The sequence below is a fragment of the Lissotriton helveticus genome, chromosome 8, assembly GCF_964261635.1.
Source record: "Lissotriton helveticus chromosome 8, aLisHel1.1, whole genome shotgun sequence".
Taxonomy (NCBI): domain Eukaryota; kingdom Metazoa; phylum Chordata; class Amphibia; order Caudata; family Salamandridae; genus Lissotriton; species Lissotriton helveticus.
The window spans coordinates 181,810,427-181,826,839 of record NC_136069.1 but is presented as its reverse complement, the minus strand read 5'-3'; positions in this window follow the sequence as shown (position 1 = coordinate 181,826,839).

Genomic DNA, 16,413 nt, shown 5'->3' with positions numbered 1-16,413 from the left:
GCCTTAGAGGGTACCCTTGGTGATCCAGACCTCCTTGACACTGAAAATGCAGTTGAGGAGGAGGAAGAAGAGGAACTCTGGGGATGAGGCAGACAAAGGTCCTGAGCTAGTCAGCAGACTTACTAGGGCCAACTTAGACCTACATGGGAAAGGATCTGGGGGACCCCCAGTACTGACCATGATCAGGCCTAACCTTGGAGTTAGGAGAAATAGATCTTCTTCTAGGGACTCCAATAGATCTCTGCACTCTAATGCCTCTTCTCAGAGGAGAAGGATTTCTCCCCACAGGAGATTGACTTCCCCTCAGAGAAGAGAGCATGAAGCAAGGATGAAACAGGCTAATCTAAGGATTGAAAGGGAAGAACTTGCCCTGGCCAAAGAGAAGCTTGCCTTTGCTAGAGAGCAGCAGATGAGTGGGACAGTTCCCACTGGTGGCAGCAATCTCCCTAGAGATAAAGAAAGGAGTTTAGATACTAAACACCCGAGTAAGATAGTGCCCCCCTTTAAACAAGGGGATGACATCCACAAGTGGATGGCTGCTCTGGAGAGGGCCTGCACTGTCCAGTGCATCCCCCAGAGTCAGTGGGCAGCTACACTGTGGCTCTCCTTTGAAGGCAAAGGTAGAGATAAGCTCCTCACTACTAGAGTTGAGGATGCTGACAATTACCAAGTCCTGAAAAATACACTGGTTGATGGGTTTGGCCTAACCACTGAGCAGTACAGGTTGCTGTTCAGGGACACCCAGAAAATTCAGTCTCAGGATTGGGCTGACTTTGTTGATTGTGCCACTAAGGCTTTGGAAGGCTGGCTACTGGGTAGTAAAGTTACTGACTTCACAGGATTGTATAATCTTATTATGAGAGAGCAAGTCTTAAATAATTGTCAGAACCAGTTATTACACCAGCACCTGGTAGACTCTGATCTGACCTCTCCACCAGAATTGGGTAAGAGGGCAGACAAGTGGGTCAGAACCAGGATTAGGCCCAAGAACCAAGGTGGTGACCAGAAAAAGGAATCAACCAAGCCTCAAGAGAAGGGTGGGAATAAATCTACAGATCAAACCACATCAGGGCCCCAAAAATCCTCTGAGGGGGGTGGGTCCCAGAATCCTTCCAATACCCAAAAGAAGTTTTATTGCCAAACCTGCAAGCAGGTGGGTCATTGGAAAACTGACAGCAGTTGCCCAAAGAACCCCAATAAGGAGAACATACCCCCAAGTAACATTCCCAAGCCCCCTGTTACTACTAGTAGTAATCCCCCAGGTGGTGGGAGTGCCCCCAAGAATCTGGGTGCATTTACTTTGGGAGTTCCTGGGGACTCTGGCCTAACCAGGTCCCCTAACTTAGATACTCTTGTCTGTGAAAATGGCATGGGGTTTGCCAACTTCACTACTTGTCCCAACACTTTGAGCAAGTACAGACAGGAGCCCCTCATCAATGGTATAAAAGTTGAGGCCTATAGAGATACAGGGGCTAGCATCACCATGGTGACTGAGAGCCTAGTCCCCTCAAGGCAACTTTTACCTGGAGCCACATACCAGGTGACCAATATTGATGGAGTGCAGAGAGATCATCGCATGGCAGTGGTAAATCTCAGCTGGGGAGATGTCACTGGCCCCAAGAGAGTGGCAGTGTCATCAAACTTGCCTGTAGATTGTCTACTGGGGAATGATTTAGAGATCTCAGCCTGGGCTGAGGTAGAGCAAGAAACCCATTTAAAAATGGTAAACCTCCATGGTAAGGTTAGTGGGGCAGTGATAGCCACAGCCCCAGTCCAAGATGTCCTCCCTGAACAGGTCAGGAGGGCTGTGCCAGTCACAGCCCAATCTCAGACAAATTCCTTCCCAGGACAGGTTGGCAAGGCTGTGATGGTAACAGCCCATACCCAAACTGAGTCCCCTCCTGAAAGGGTTGGGAGAGTTGTGATGGCCACAGCTCAAACTCAGACAGATAATAGTGTTGTGAAGCCTGAAACTATGGATCACTCCACTCAGACAGAGAGCATTGAGGAGGAAGAGAAATCTCCCTCCCACCAGACTTTAGGAAAGGATCAGCCTCCTCAGGGAACTGATCTGACCCCTTGTGAAGAAACTGCCCCAGAGGTAGTCAGGCCTAGCCTGGCAGAACCCCTGATGTCGGTGGACCCTTCCAAGGTGGGACCCAGTCTGGAGCAGGTAACCTGCCCCTCTCTACCCTGCCTCAGTCAGCCCAGGGCTGTAGAGGTCAGGGAGGCCAGTGTTGGACCCCAAAGGGCCCCCTGTCCAAAAGAATTCCCCAATCAGCAGATTAAGGGCACTGAAGCTAGTAGTCCTAGCCAAGTGAAAATAAGACAAACTCCTGAGGGATCCCCCTTAAATTTAGTTAGGGACCTCCCACAGATGGACACTGTTGGGGACAGCCAAACCTGGGACCTCAGGGCCCCAAACCTGACCTGTCCCTCCAGTAAGCCAAACAGAGGGATCCAACCTCCAGCTGTAGGTAGCCAGAGGTTGACCCTGAGAGCTCAAAACAACTCAGTCTTGGAAAGAAAGGCCTCTATGGTGGATAATGATTGGAGGAAGCTGAGCCCAAAATTAGTGGAGCCTCACTTCAGTCCTCCATTTCAGCACCAGCCTTTTACTTTGCCAAAACACACCACAGGTAGAGATTCCCTATGGTGGAGACCCTCAGATACCCTTAGGGTGAGGGATTGCTTAGTGGACCATGAGATAGGGGGTAACCATGCCAGTGCTGGTACCATGAGATAGGGGGTAACCATGCCAGTGCTGGTACTTCCTTATATGGCCACTTAGGCAATATAGGCTTACCTGTCAAGGATAGCCTTATCTCCTTTCGTTTGGGGGGGGGGGGGGGGTTATGTAGGAAGGTAGATCCCTGACTATGGTTGCCCCCAACTTTTTGCCTGGTGTTTTGCTGGTTTTCTGACTTAGTTGACCTGGGGCCCTGCTATTCAGGACCCCAGGCCCACTGCTCTCTCAGTTAAAATGGATTCCATGTACCCTAGGTACATATCTGATTGGATACTGAGTCCCCTTATCAGTCCCTGTACAGTATACCGTAGGTATCCAGGGCATAGGGGTACCCAGGGCCTACCAGGGGCTGAAGCATATATTATGCCACCCCTGGCTGGCCATCCAAAACTGACACAACTGGCTGCTTGACAGCTGGGAGCAAGGTGGTGTAATCACCCTTTGCTTTAGATATAGTATACCTATATCTAAACCTAAAATGGGCACACAGATCTCCTATCAGTCACTCCTATGGCAGGCCTTAACAATCCTGGAGGCAGAGTGCTTGGAATCGTGTGAGATAGTGCTCTGGCATGAGCTGAGCCTGTCTATGGCTTTCGGGATCTATCCCTTAGCCGTTTCCATGATAGCGTCAGACCATATACTCTTAAGTGCCTTATAATCCTCGCGGTTATGGTAATGTCATATAGCTCCTGTATATCCTTATATCGTGTTAAGTTGGCATAGGTACATTTGAGGTTTAAACGCCATTTTTCTTTCTTGCAACTTCTGCACACGACACTTAATTGTTGACTTAGCTTTCAACCTAGTAGTTTGCCGTGGTGTATGTGAGAATAATATGTTATTGCTCTGATATCAGCTTTGCTTAATAAACTATGTCTGCACGAAGAGTGCTGAAGTTTCAGGAACAACACGATATGGAATTGTTATGAGGTCTGATCTCCACGCCTTCATAGTCATAACACAAGTGCAGCCTTTGCCAACTCCGGCTTCAGGCGGGATTGATATTGCTTTGCACGAAACACATATAACACACTTGATGCGGTGCACATGCAGAGAGAGCTGGTGTATGCTGATGTGATTCCTTCATGCTAGGACACTAAGGTATGGGCCCGCCCTAAAACAACCCAAAGAGACCTTCTTAGCTAATAATATAATATATGTGTTAGGGAGGGTGAGATATAAGTGTTGTTAACTCTTATTCATTACAGCATGTTAACATGCTGTCACCATTCGCTTTTTATGTCTTAGTAACTATGCTGATAATTTTGCTACTGATAATAAGTATACTTGTATTATCTAAGATACTGCGCCTGAGAAGACGGCATTAGTAAATAAACATTTCAAATGCACATGTGTCTTCTTTACTCCATGTTCTGGTTTGTAATGATAATATAACGAAAGAGTGTTCATGAGTTCCACGTACCCTGAGGTACTATAAGTTCATGTTCTGGTTTGTCTAAACATTGGGAGTTTGATACGTCCAATGAGACACTGTAGCTAGCTCGGTAAGGGGTGAGGTGGTTGCTAAGATGAGTTTTGGGACACCCTAATTCGCCGAGGTTCCACTCCTCTGTGCACAGTTCTGTGTGAGAACAGAAACCCTGCGACATGGCGCCCAACGGTTTCGGTGGTCTTATATCATGACACTCGAGTAGTTTATCGTTCATACCTTAACCCCTTCACCTCCGTTTCCGGAAAGCGGGGTGTCGGTGAAACCTACCTATTTTTTGAAATAGGTCTTATTCAAGCTTGATTCTTTCTTAAACGGTTTCTTTGAATTACTACCCAGTTGTGCTACAAAGTATTCTTTGTGTTTTCTTGTTTCCAGTGTTGTCATGGCGGCGGTGGCTATTGCGCAGCATAGTCGCGTAGCGGTACGCAACCATCTTCAGACGTACCAAGTCCCGGTAGATGGTATGGCTGTGATTTTCGTGGTATGTGCAGATCCGGCGTTCCCTTACGAGTTGTTTTACTCTTGGGTTACGGCTGTGGACGCTAATACTGGTTTGTTCCACTCCTACACCGCCTCGGATGTCCCGGCTGAGTATACACCGTACAGGGCATTGGAAATACCTATTGATCATTGGCAGCATCGAGTTTGGTTTGATGGCGCCCTCCCCCACTCTTTGTCAGCTGCGAGGTTAGGTCCACTCTCAATTCCAGGTACAAATTGGCCTGCGTTGGGTGGCTTTACCCCGCACCCGAATCACGGCGCTTGTACCCTGCAGGAAATTCGTAGGCTGCATGTTGTTTCCATTTCCGTGATTCGTGCATTAATGCAATACATCGGTCGCCACCTGCCTGGTGGTCCCCAGGGGGGTGCGGCCGTTCCCATGGATCGAGGCGGAATGCGTCTAAATCCAGTGATGGTTAATTCGGTTTTTGGTGCTCGTCCAGTTGACAACGATGACTTCCCATTCTGGCTAGCAGAGAAGTTTGATCAACTGGAGGCGGTTTTTCCGAATTCTACTCCTGCTGATAAGCATAGAATGTTAACGATTACTCTACCGAAGGATTTAACTCCTGAACTTGTTGACTGTGAAAGCTGGGGAAAAACATTTGCGGCAGTTTATACACGGTGCTTCGGCACCCCGTCTATGACTGCCCTGCCTGATATCATTAGACGTGTTCAGAATGATCACGGTCCAGAGGCAGCGGTTGAATTGGGTATGCGCCTGTGTGGTTCTTTTGAGATTGTATGTGATCTCATTCTCTCCAATGTTAAAGGAGATGCAGTTAACTTTCAGGTGTCGAATGCTTTGGCTGCTCTGCCCGATGCCGACAAACCCCGCCAGTTAGCAAAGATTGTGGTGGCCGCTTATAAGACAATTAGAGGTCTGAAATATTTTCCAGTAAAGAAGAAAAAACAACCTCAGGGACAATCTGCAATGACAGATGTCCAGCCCAAGTCCAAAAAACAAATTTGGCCTAAGAAACAGACACAGGGGAAGCAGAATAAACAGACTCAGGATTCTTTTCCTGTAGTACAAGCGCCTGCGCCAACAGAAAAAGTTTATGATTTGCGCGATCGCGCGATGATTAAATCACCTGATCGATTTCAGGGTTCTGATCAACGCTCTCCTCGTTCCTTTCAGGAAACATCGGTCCCGAAGACCACTGGAGGAGGGGGTGGACGTGGACGTGGTGGCCAACAAGGACGTGGTCAGTCCCGCCAGACGGACGGCGCAGTGAAACAGGAGGATTCTACGCCTAAACGTCCGCAGTTTGCGAAAAAGAAAGTCGCAGCCTTAACAGCGCATAGATATGCCACAGATAGTGAGAACGCGGCTTCGGAATCTGACGTGGGCTCTGACCTTGCTGGACAGCGCGGCGGAGATTACCATAGTCAGAGAGGCGCTCCGTCCACTACTGAAGGTGACAGCGACTGAAGTGTTTGTTGTCATAGAAACAGCCGATACGAGATTAGCTCCCCCTGAAAGACTTTTTGAAATTGTCCTGTTAATTGAAGGTGACATACAGCGTACTGTCAGAGGGGTATTTTGGGAGAACCTTTCGTCTACGTACGACATTTTGCTTTCCGAGGCTGACTGGCCCCCACCTTTTGTGCTCGCAGCGCCGCGAGGGGAGGAGGTAATCCTTCCCAGTTTCGCGCACACTGTCTCGACTGAGCATGCGCAGCATTTTGCAGAAGAGTGGGCTCGGGCTCTTGCACCGGCTCTCTACCGCAACCAATGTGGTTGGGACAAATTGTCCCCTTGCCACGAAATTCCTTTGCGGTCTGAGCCGCAGCCTCAGCCTCAATATCCCATACGGCGTGAAGCTAAAGCTGCCGTCGCGGAAATCCTTGAACAATTGGAATATCAGGGAGTTATTGAAACGTGTGTGTCACCAATGAATAATCCCCTTTTTACTGTGACCAAACCTGACGGATCATATCGTTTGGTATTGGATTACCGGCATTTGAACTCGCATTGCCGTAACTGTGCAGTACAGAATACTCACGGCTCTGCGCTAGTGGATAGTCTAGTGCGTAAGCGTTTCAAGACAATGCTTGACATATCCAATGGTTTTTATGCACACAGACTGGATGGCTTCAGCTCCCAATGGACAAGTTTTACGTCCGCTGGTGTGCAAAAAAGCTTCCGGCGACTTCCAATGGGCTACAAAAATAGTCCTGGCGTCTTCACCTCAAGGATAGTCACTCTATTGGAGAGTATCGATCCAGATGCATGTTCTTATGTGGATGACATATATCTCACAGACGACGAAATTTGGATGCATCTGTGTCGGGTGAATTCAATAATTTGTAACTTTGCAGATATGGGTTACAAGTTTAATTTTGCAAAATCGCACATTGCAGAACACACAGTGTTGTTCCTCGGCTATGAGCTGAACAATGAAGGTCGAGGATTGGCTCCTCACTTCCTGGAAAAATGCGCCCAGTTGCGCGCTCCTACAACACTGAAGAAATTACAGTCTTTGCTGGGCTTCTTGAATTTCGGCAGAACTTATGTCCCGGAATATGCCCAGCGTATCAAGCCTTTGTATGCTTTGATACAACCCACTTTTTCAAAATCATGCTGGCTGCCTGAGCATTCGGCCATTTTGCAATCTTTGCAGGCCGATCTGCTCGCTTCTAAATACTTACTGACTCGTGATAACCAAACCAACCTGGTGATAAGAATAATTCCTGGGGCGGTGGGTTTCACGTACCTGACTTTTAATGAAGGTGACACAGTACCTATTGCTTACAAGTCACACTTGTACACTTCGGCTGAATTGCGGTTTCCCACTGTGGAGAAAGTTTTAACTGCTGTACAGATGGCGATTCTTAAAGAACGAGCGCTGTCGCAGGGGAAACGCATGTTAGTGGTAACACCCTGTCCTCATTTGGAGGCGGTCACAAAAGCCAGTGTTCCGAATTCAAAAGCTTTGCACCCTCGGTGGATTCAGTGGGCTGCGTCATTGACATCCACGGATGTCACGTTTATTTTTGACGCCTCCTTACGGTCGCAGGAGTACTTGCAGTACGAATTCATTCATCCTGCTCCTCTGGCTATGCGACCTTTGGAGGACTTCCATTGCATCATTTACACTGATGGATCGGCGCAGGTTGCGCATGGCTCTAAACATGCCTACGTTTCCGCATGCGCCATTGTGGTCGGTGCTATGTTGGATGATGAGTTCATTTCCAGGGAAGTGCACACGTTGCCCCTGGGTGACTGCACCGCACAATTAGCAGAGCTTCGTGCACTCTTACTAGCGTTAGAGTACGCGGATCCAAGTGTTACTACTCTGATTGTAAGTGATTCTTACTACTGTGTCCAGTCTTACAATGAAAACTTGTTCTTTTGGATTCAAAATGAATTTCATGATTCCAAGGGTAGCACAATAAAACACAAAATGATCTGGGTTCGAGTGGCAGAGCTTAAGGCTATGTTGCCTCTCGTTTATGTGATTCATACTCTCGGTCATCAACGTGTGGGAGTTCACGCTGTTGGCAACTCGCTTGCTGATGAAGCAGCGAAATCAGCAGTATCTACATACTTAGTTGCAGCGGTTACTAGGTCAAAAACCAAGATTGATAGCGACATCTTGGCAGCGATTGCTGCCTCTGAGAAGGGAAGTAAACATCCTGCGGGATTCCCTTCGAAGTACAAATACCACTTAAGTCCCGAAAAGGTTCCTTTTGTGACAATTCCTGATGTTGGGGAACGGCTGATTCCCAACTCGGATCGCAGAGCAGACTTGATTACAGCGGCACATGAAGGTGTGGCGTCTGCGCATGCGGGCGTCTCGGCCACTGTAACTCAATTACAACAACGTTTCTGGTGGCGGGGACTGTACAAACAGACGCGTGATTATGTCCTGCTTTGTGACATATGCCAGCAGATTAAACCTTCGACTGCTACGCGTCCGCCACAGACTCAGTTGTACATTTCTAATAAACCGCTAGGTTGTGTTTATTTAGATCACTGCGGTCCTTTTTCATCTGATACTGCGTATAAATACATCTTAGTAGCAGTTGACTCATGCACACGCTTTGTGTGGGTTTGGCCACATCGCAGCGCTGATTCACGGACTGTCATTAGAGATTTGCGTGTCTTTATAGGGATTTTTGCCTGTGGTACCTTCCATTCGGATCAGGGTCCGGCTTTCGCCTCTAAGGCGTATAAGGATGCCATGACTTCGATGGGGGTCCAAGTCAAGTTTTCGTCACCCTACAGACCTGAGGGTAATAGTGTAGTTGAACGAATGAACCGTGATTTAAAGCAATCTTTGACAGCCCGAGTTATAGGCACTGGCAGAAACTGGCTGGCTCACCTCTATGGCGTGCAGCGTGCTCTTAATAATCTCCCTAGAAGGTCTCTGGGTGGGCGGACCCCATACGAAATGCTCTTTGGAATCAAGATGTACGTCCCTGACCTTGACGGTCTAGACTATGTGGTTCGCGCCACTTCCTTTGACGCAGATGAACATTGCAATGTTTTACAGAATCTACAAAAGACCAGAGACAGTCTTGCAAAGGAACATTTGCCCTCCACGTCGGATGATGCGTTGCAGATCCCGGTAGTCGGCTGGCTACCCCAAGTTGGAGAACTGGTTCGGGAGAAGATCGATAACAAGAAAGAATTTGGTCCTTCCTATCGAGCTCCGGTTCCCGTCGTTGGAGTGAAGGGCACCAGAACAGTCATTTTACCACCTCTTCCTGGTCGTAAGGAGAACAGGTTTATTTCAATTGACAATGTCAAGATACACAGAGTGGCCGATTCTTCTTAGCATGACACCGGCTGTTTCCTGTCCTTCCATTGTGAGAAATTCAGTTATGCCTACTGCTTCTAATATTGAACCTGAAGTGGCCATCGAATTACCTGCTCTTTCCAGTCCTTTATTAAATAATTTACCTGGAACTAACATTGATGAGACAGACTATGCCTATCCCACTGATTTGTCCATACCTGACCTGCAAGCACGTTTAGCCACAGACTCCAGATTTTCTTTTGACTCTGTTTCTCTTGCCTCAAAGGAACCCTCTCGTGTTGCAGTTTATGCAAGCCTGTTTAAAAAACATTTTTTGATACCGCCTTGGACTTACATTTGGCTAGTCCTTGTTTCGATTTACCTTTTTATGTCAATTGGTTTTGTGTTTTATTTTTTTCGAATCATCAATGGACATTATGTCGAGGAAAGAACATGCATTACTCATTTAAATGGAACTTTGGCCCCTCTTTCCTCTTCACATTCTACACACAGATTAAAAAGAGACTTGACTTTGGTTAACATCACAGCATGGCCTGTCCTTGATGGAATCGTGTGGGATGCAGTTCGGTTTCAGATTCATGGCCCCACGGAAGTCGTTAATGTTCCTAATGTACTTAGAGTGAATATGGGGGATGTGGTGAAACAAAACATTCGTTCAGATGACTGGGATGTTAATGCTGTGGAAAGTTTGTTTTCTGATTTAAAATACTATGCTGCCTTTGATGCTGAGGATTTATATTTAGAATCTGCTAATTATGGTGAATTGTTCTGTTACCAACATTATGGCAATCACTTTTTACACAAAACATCATCCCGAAGGGATGCTGTTAATTATACTCAGTGGGAACATTGCCCAGCACCTACACAAGGGAGTTCAGAAACGTTTCTTAAAAAGTATACTTATTTCACTGACTTTAACCAGTCCAATCCCGAGTCCTTTTATTTTAAATTTCACAAACAGCCACTGTCCAAGGTTAGACTTACCGATACAAAATTGTTGTATTCGAAGGCCTTCCTAGATCAATTAGTTACTGGAGGCTATGAGCTATGGAAGGAAACAATAGACCTTAAATCGGTTTGGGGTTCAAGGGCCTGGCAGGTACAAGGCGCTGAGGCTTTGCACCGTGCATGTCTCATCCCGAATCATATGTTGTTTTTAAATGAAACAATTTCCCAGACCACATGCTTTGGATTGGCTACATCTAAAAGGTTAAACACTCCGTCTTTCCCGGAGTTGGAGGAATACGATGGTTGGAGTAATTTTACTCAATTGTCAATTAGAGAATTACAGACTCTGCTTCTCAATTCCTCCTTTAACATTTCCAGTATGTATCCTAAGGGTTGGCTGCTTTGGCACCGTAGTGCAGATTCTTGTCAAAGTAGATTTTTAAATTTAACTGACGGTTTTAAGACTATTAGATCTGATCCCCGGTTTGACTTAGGTCATACTGTCACCTCGTATTCCGTAGGCAAGTTGTGTCAAAATTGGCTGAAGCATTCAACTTTACCTGCGGTTAAGAATCACCTTTCCAAATTGAATGCAGAAGTGGATTTGAATGATTTCATTAAAGGCCCGGCTAGTGGCAGGTCGAAAAGGTGGTTATATGGGGTTTACAATGAAATTTGGAAGCTATCACAGATTGAGGCTGCTACACGCCTTAGGGCTATTGATCAGGCTAATCTTGAGAAAGTGCTTGCAGTTGTTGACAATAGCATTAATGTGCTTTCCTCTAGAATTTACACATTGGATAATATTGTGTCGTCAGTTGTCGATATTGTGCATGATGAAATATCTGTGTTATACCATGGTCAGAATCAATTACGATCAATCATGCAGTTTGCGTGGACCCTTCAAACTCTGAAAATGGGTAAAGTCCCCTGGGGTTACATGAACGTTTCTTCTTTATTTGCACCTTTTAATTTGACTGAGAAACAACGCTTGCTTTCAATGCGTGATGCTTCCTTTTCTATGTTACATATTGAGAGGTTAGAATCTTTACCTTTTTCCGTGGCAGAAGCCTCTGCTGCAACGTGGCTTATCCACGGTTTAATAACACTGCCTTTTGCTTTATATAAATTTTCAAATTGTATGAAATATGTGCCAATAGGTCGTTATGAACCTTTGGGTAGCGGTTTCCTTCATGAAGTCTGGTCACTCCCATACACGTACAGATGTTTTAAGGATGACCAGGAGGTTTATCTGAATGGGGAGGAGTGTACTGAGACGCCAGATCATTCTTTAATGTGTCGACACATACAGTTACACGGTTCATGCAACAAGGACAGGCCGAATATGGCTTGCGTTTTACAAGGCACGCCTGTTCCTGCTATCATCCCCACGTTTAAATTATTAGAGAATGGAAGTTATTTAATGCTTAATAATGAAGACTGTTGTGGGTTAATTAAAGGTATCCCTTTCATAGTTACAGTAAGTGAGCGGGTTATTTGCTGCAGAAATGTGCTTTACCCTCCCACACGTGAACATAGAGATTCTTCCATCTGGCCAAGAATACCAACCTTGGGAGCAGAATTCAGCGGCATGGCAAGAATAAGAGCTCTTTTGTCCCAGAAAGAGGTGGCCTTGAGCTCGGCCCGTGAAACTTTCGTGCTTCACGTTGCTAACACACGTACAGAAGTTCAGGCTCTATTGAATACTGATTTGCCTTTGCATTTCGGAGCAATGGTTCGTACTATCTTTAACGCATCCTCCACAAAGGGCCTATCACATTTTTTTAAAGTTGTTAGCAGTGGTCTCGTGACTTCCTTTGAGAAAATTTTTGGAGTCATCCCTGCTTTCTTCCATTCAATCTTTTCATCCTTGTTTGGAGGGTTCCCGTTTTTACTTGCAATAGCGGCTGGCGCTCTGGTGGTTTTCTGTCTTTTTAAATATGGATGCCCATCCTGTGCAAGACCACGCGCAACTGCTGCTGACGCGGTTCCGCAATCGCATGCTTGAATATTATGGCACACTGCCGTTGGCGACTTTGAGCACGGCATTTGGATTATCTTTTCGATTCTCCTATTTCACCTGTGTCCAGCCTGTTTTTCACTGCCTGACCTGTGATTTCCAGTGGGCCATTGATTTGTGTCTCTGCGGACCGGTTTCTTCTGACGTCGATTTTAATCAACTGATGAGTCCTATCATTGCTCACGAGTTGGTTTGTTCTGACGAGAGGATTATGGCCTTAGCAGTGGCGCATGGACTAATTGGTCCCTGGGATGTGTTGTCTGCAGCACGGAATTTCTTGGAACTGAGTTTTCTTGAAAACCCACCGAGCTGTCCTCTGATGGTTATAGAGAATCCGGTGCTGGAAGAACACGTATGTTCCTTTCATCTTTTAAATTGGATGGCTGAACTGTTTTCGGATGACAGTGACTTCCTATTGGAGGCTGTTGCTACTTACTTTTCATATACAGTTTTGTCATAGACACTGCTTCATCTTGACTTGCAGATTTATAGCATGTCGTTGATTTATTTGTCATGAATTTTTAATTTTGTCTTGCCTATTGGCTTGAGCCACATTAGATTTTTGGGCTATTTTTTAGCATTACCTTTTTATTCTTTATTTTCAATTCATGCTCGTTTACTGTTGAGTTCTGCTCTCATGAGATGGCACTTCTGTTATCATATTTTGTCCGTTCTCGGATCATGGGGGGGTGTCATATAGCTCCTGTATATCCTTATATCGTGTTAAGTTGGCATAGGTACATTTGAGGTTTAAACGCCATTTTTCTTTCTTGCAACTTCTGCACACGACACTTAATTGTTGACTTAGCTTTCAACCTAGTAGTTTGCCGTGGTGTATGTGAGAATAATATGTTATTGCTCTGATATCAGCTTTGCTTAATAAACTATGTCTGCACGAAGAGTGCTGAAGTTTCAGGAACAACACGATATGGAATTGTTATGAGGTCTGATCTCCACGCCTTCATAGTCATAACACAAGTGCAGCCTTTGCCAACTCCGGCTTCAGGCGGGATTGATATTGCTTTGCACGAAACACATATAACACACTTGATGCGGTGCACATGCAGAGAGAGCTGGTGTATGCTGATGTGATTCCTTCATGCTAGGACACTAAGGTATGGGCCCGCCCTAAAACAACCCAAAGAGACCTTCTTAGCTAATAATATAATATATGTGTTAGGGAGGGTGAGATATAAGTGTTGTTAACTCTTATTCATTACAGCATGTTAACATGCTGTCACCATTCGCTTTTTATGTCTTAGTAACTATGCTGATAATTTTGCTACTGATAATAAGTATACTTGTATTATCTAAGATACTGCGCCTGAGAAGACGGCATTAGTAAATAAACATTTCAAATGCACATGTGTCTTCTTTACTCCATGTTCTGGTTTGTAATGATAATATAACGAAAGAGTGTTCATGAGTTCCACGTACCCTGAGGTACTATAAGTTCATGTTCTGGTTTGTCTAAACATTGGGAGTTTGATACGTCCAATGAGACACTGTAGCTAGCTCGGTAAGGGGTGAGGTGGTTGCTAAGGTGAGTTTTGGGACACCCTAATTCGCCGAGGTTCCACTCCTCTGTGCACAGTTCTGTGTGAGAACAGAAACCCTGCGACAGTAACTTTGGCCTGACATTATCTAAACATGTCGTGTAAGGTGTCATACGCTTTGGAATACTATCCCCCCGCCAGTTCTGGCGACGGGGGTAGCATTCCACCCCTCTAGAGGGAGAAGACATGTTGGTAACCTGTAACCCCGGTTAAAGTCGAACACAGCCTCAGCTCCACAAGATGGACGCTGCCACCGAGACACAAGTCTGCCCTCCTGCTGCTGGGAGTCCTTCCAGCGCGGGAGGCAAGGACAAAGGGTTTCCTGCCAGGGGCGGTGCCAGCACCGTCCCAGACAGGATTTTGTGTATCCCAGGTAGGCAGGGCTTGAGAGGAAGGTGACTGCAAGTGGCACCCCGGTGCTCACTGTGCATAGGCCGGCTTGAACCAGTTCCAGGGGCACACCAGCCCCTGAGCTGGGGAAAGTCCGGCATAGGAGAGGGGTGTAACCACCCCCTCCTAGTCCCACCCATAGGGCAGGACTTAGTCGCGTGCCAGCCCCTTTTCTCAGGATAAAGGTAGGAGCAGGCCCCCTTCCAAATTAGATCATCTTTGAATCCTGAAACTACTTTCCACGAAAGGAACTCAAGACTTCTTCCTAAGATTTCTCCCTTGTGACTAAGGAGTAGTCACCCTGCAGCAGCAGGCACCATCCAAGCATCGCGGTTTGCTGTAAGTCTCTCCTCCGGATCAAGACTGCCCAGCTCGACGAGAACCGGCTTCCCTGGCACCTCTGACCTCTACCTGCATCATCAGCCCAGCTGAGATTCGTGGGTGTGACGAGACCTCGAGGGACCAGCCATCTTCAAGACTGCACGACGCTTGCCCAGCACGACTACTGAGGGATCCTCACGTGAGTGCTTTGGGGTTCGAGAAGCCCCGACCCTGAGCAGCTCCAGCACCGAAGTCCAGCCCCCTTGCATCCACGAGATCTGCGTGGGGCCCTTCTGCTCTTTGCTGCTCACCACGTTGTCCAGGTCACTTGCCCGTTGGCTAGTGGCCCTTCTGACCATGACCACAACCCCGCTGGTCTGGTTGCTCCAGACTGGCCCTTGCTCCCCTCCAACAGAGGAGCACCCCGGACCCTCCTGGTTCACTCCAGACGCCATTTTGAGTCCACCGCGTGGGCTTGCATTTGCGAAGAGTTGTTGCCCCAATCCTGGGTCCAGCGACGTCGACAGCAGATACCTCCGTGGGACAGCTCGCACCTCCATCCTGGTCGCCGACAACGCCTCCTGGTCCGAGAGACTGCAGAGCCCAGCGTCGCCCACTCACCTGGTCGAGGTGACTTCGTCCGGTGCCATCCTGGTGCCCACTTAATCACTGGCTAGTGATTCAGAACTTGGTCCCCTCTGCTTACAGGTATCCATCTTCATCGATCCAGGCTTGGATCACCACAAACTTCATCACTGGTCGCCTGCCAGTAACTTCTTCTTTCAGGCTCCATAGACTGCAACGAGGATTCCCGACGTCTTTTCAGACCTATGCAGCTGCAGCCCCTGGGCTAGGTAACCTGAGCATTTCGGTGCTCCAGCATAGCTTAACTATCTAAGTGTCCAGATCCTTTGTCGTTTCAGCTCTATCTAGTCGGATTCGTCCGATAGCTGTAACTTTGCATTTACTAGGATCCATAGACTTTGTTCCGCATTACGCGTGAGAGTTCCCACTCTGCACACGACGTCCCTAGGCCTCCTGCTTGTAATCTGAAGGTTCAGTAGAATAGTCCTAGCGATCCCAAAGCCTATGAGAGTAGTACTTACCTGCTAGTAATTTCGCATTCCACTTTTGTAATATATGGTTTTTCGTGCCCCTCGGGCATCTGTGTAAATTGTGCGACTTTCAGTATTTCTTTAAGAGTTTTGTTATGTGCTTAGCTCCCTGACTCATAAAGAGTTCAGGGTAGTCTTGTTATGAATAGATATAGATTATTCTCATAACAACTTGTGTGGTGTCCTTTCACTTGGTGTTCAAGGGGTAAATGTGATGGTAAAACAGCTGGCTTAACACGCCCTCTAGAGTTTAGCCTAAAGACTGCTCGTGTCCATGCTACTAGGATAGCTGGTCTATCAGGTTGACTTACAACCGATCATCAATAAGGGTCGTTGGAATGATACATAGTGATCACTAGAATAGTGAGCACTGCATATCAGGCCAACTTCTCACAGTGACCACCCTGGGCAACCAGGCACCATCCAGCAAATCAACGGCTTGCTTTGTCGACGCTCCCGCCGGGACCCGAGCACAGAGCCTGACAAGACCCAGACTTCCAGACGTCTCTGACCCTCTCTTCACGTCTGCAGCATAGCTGAGATCCGTGGAGGCGACAAGACACGTGGGACCGGCCATCTTGAAAAGTC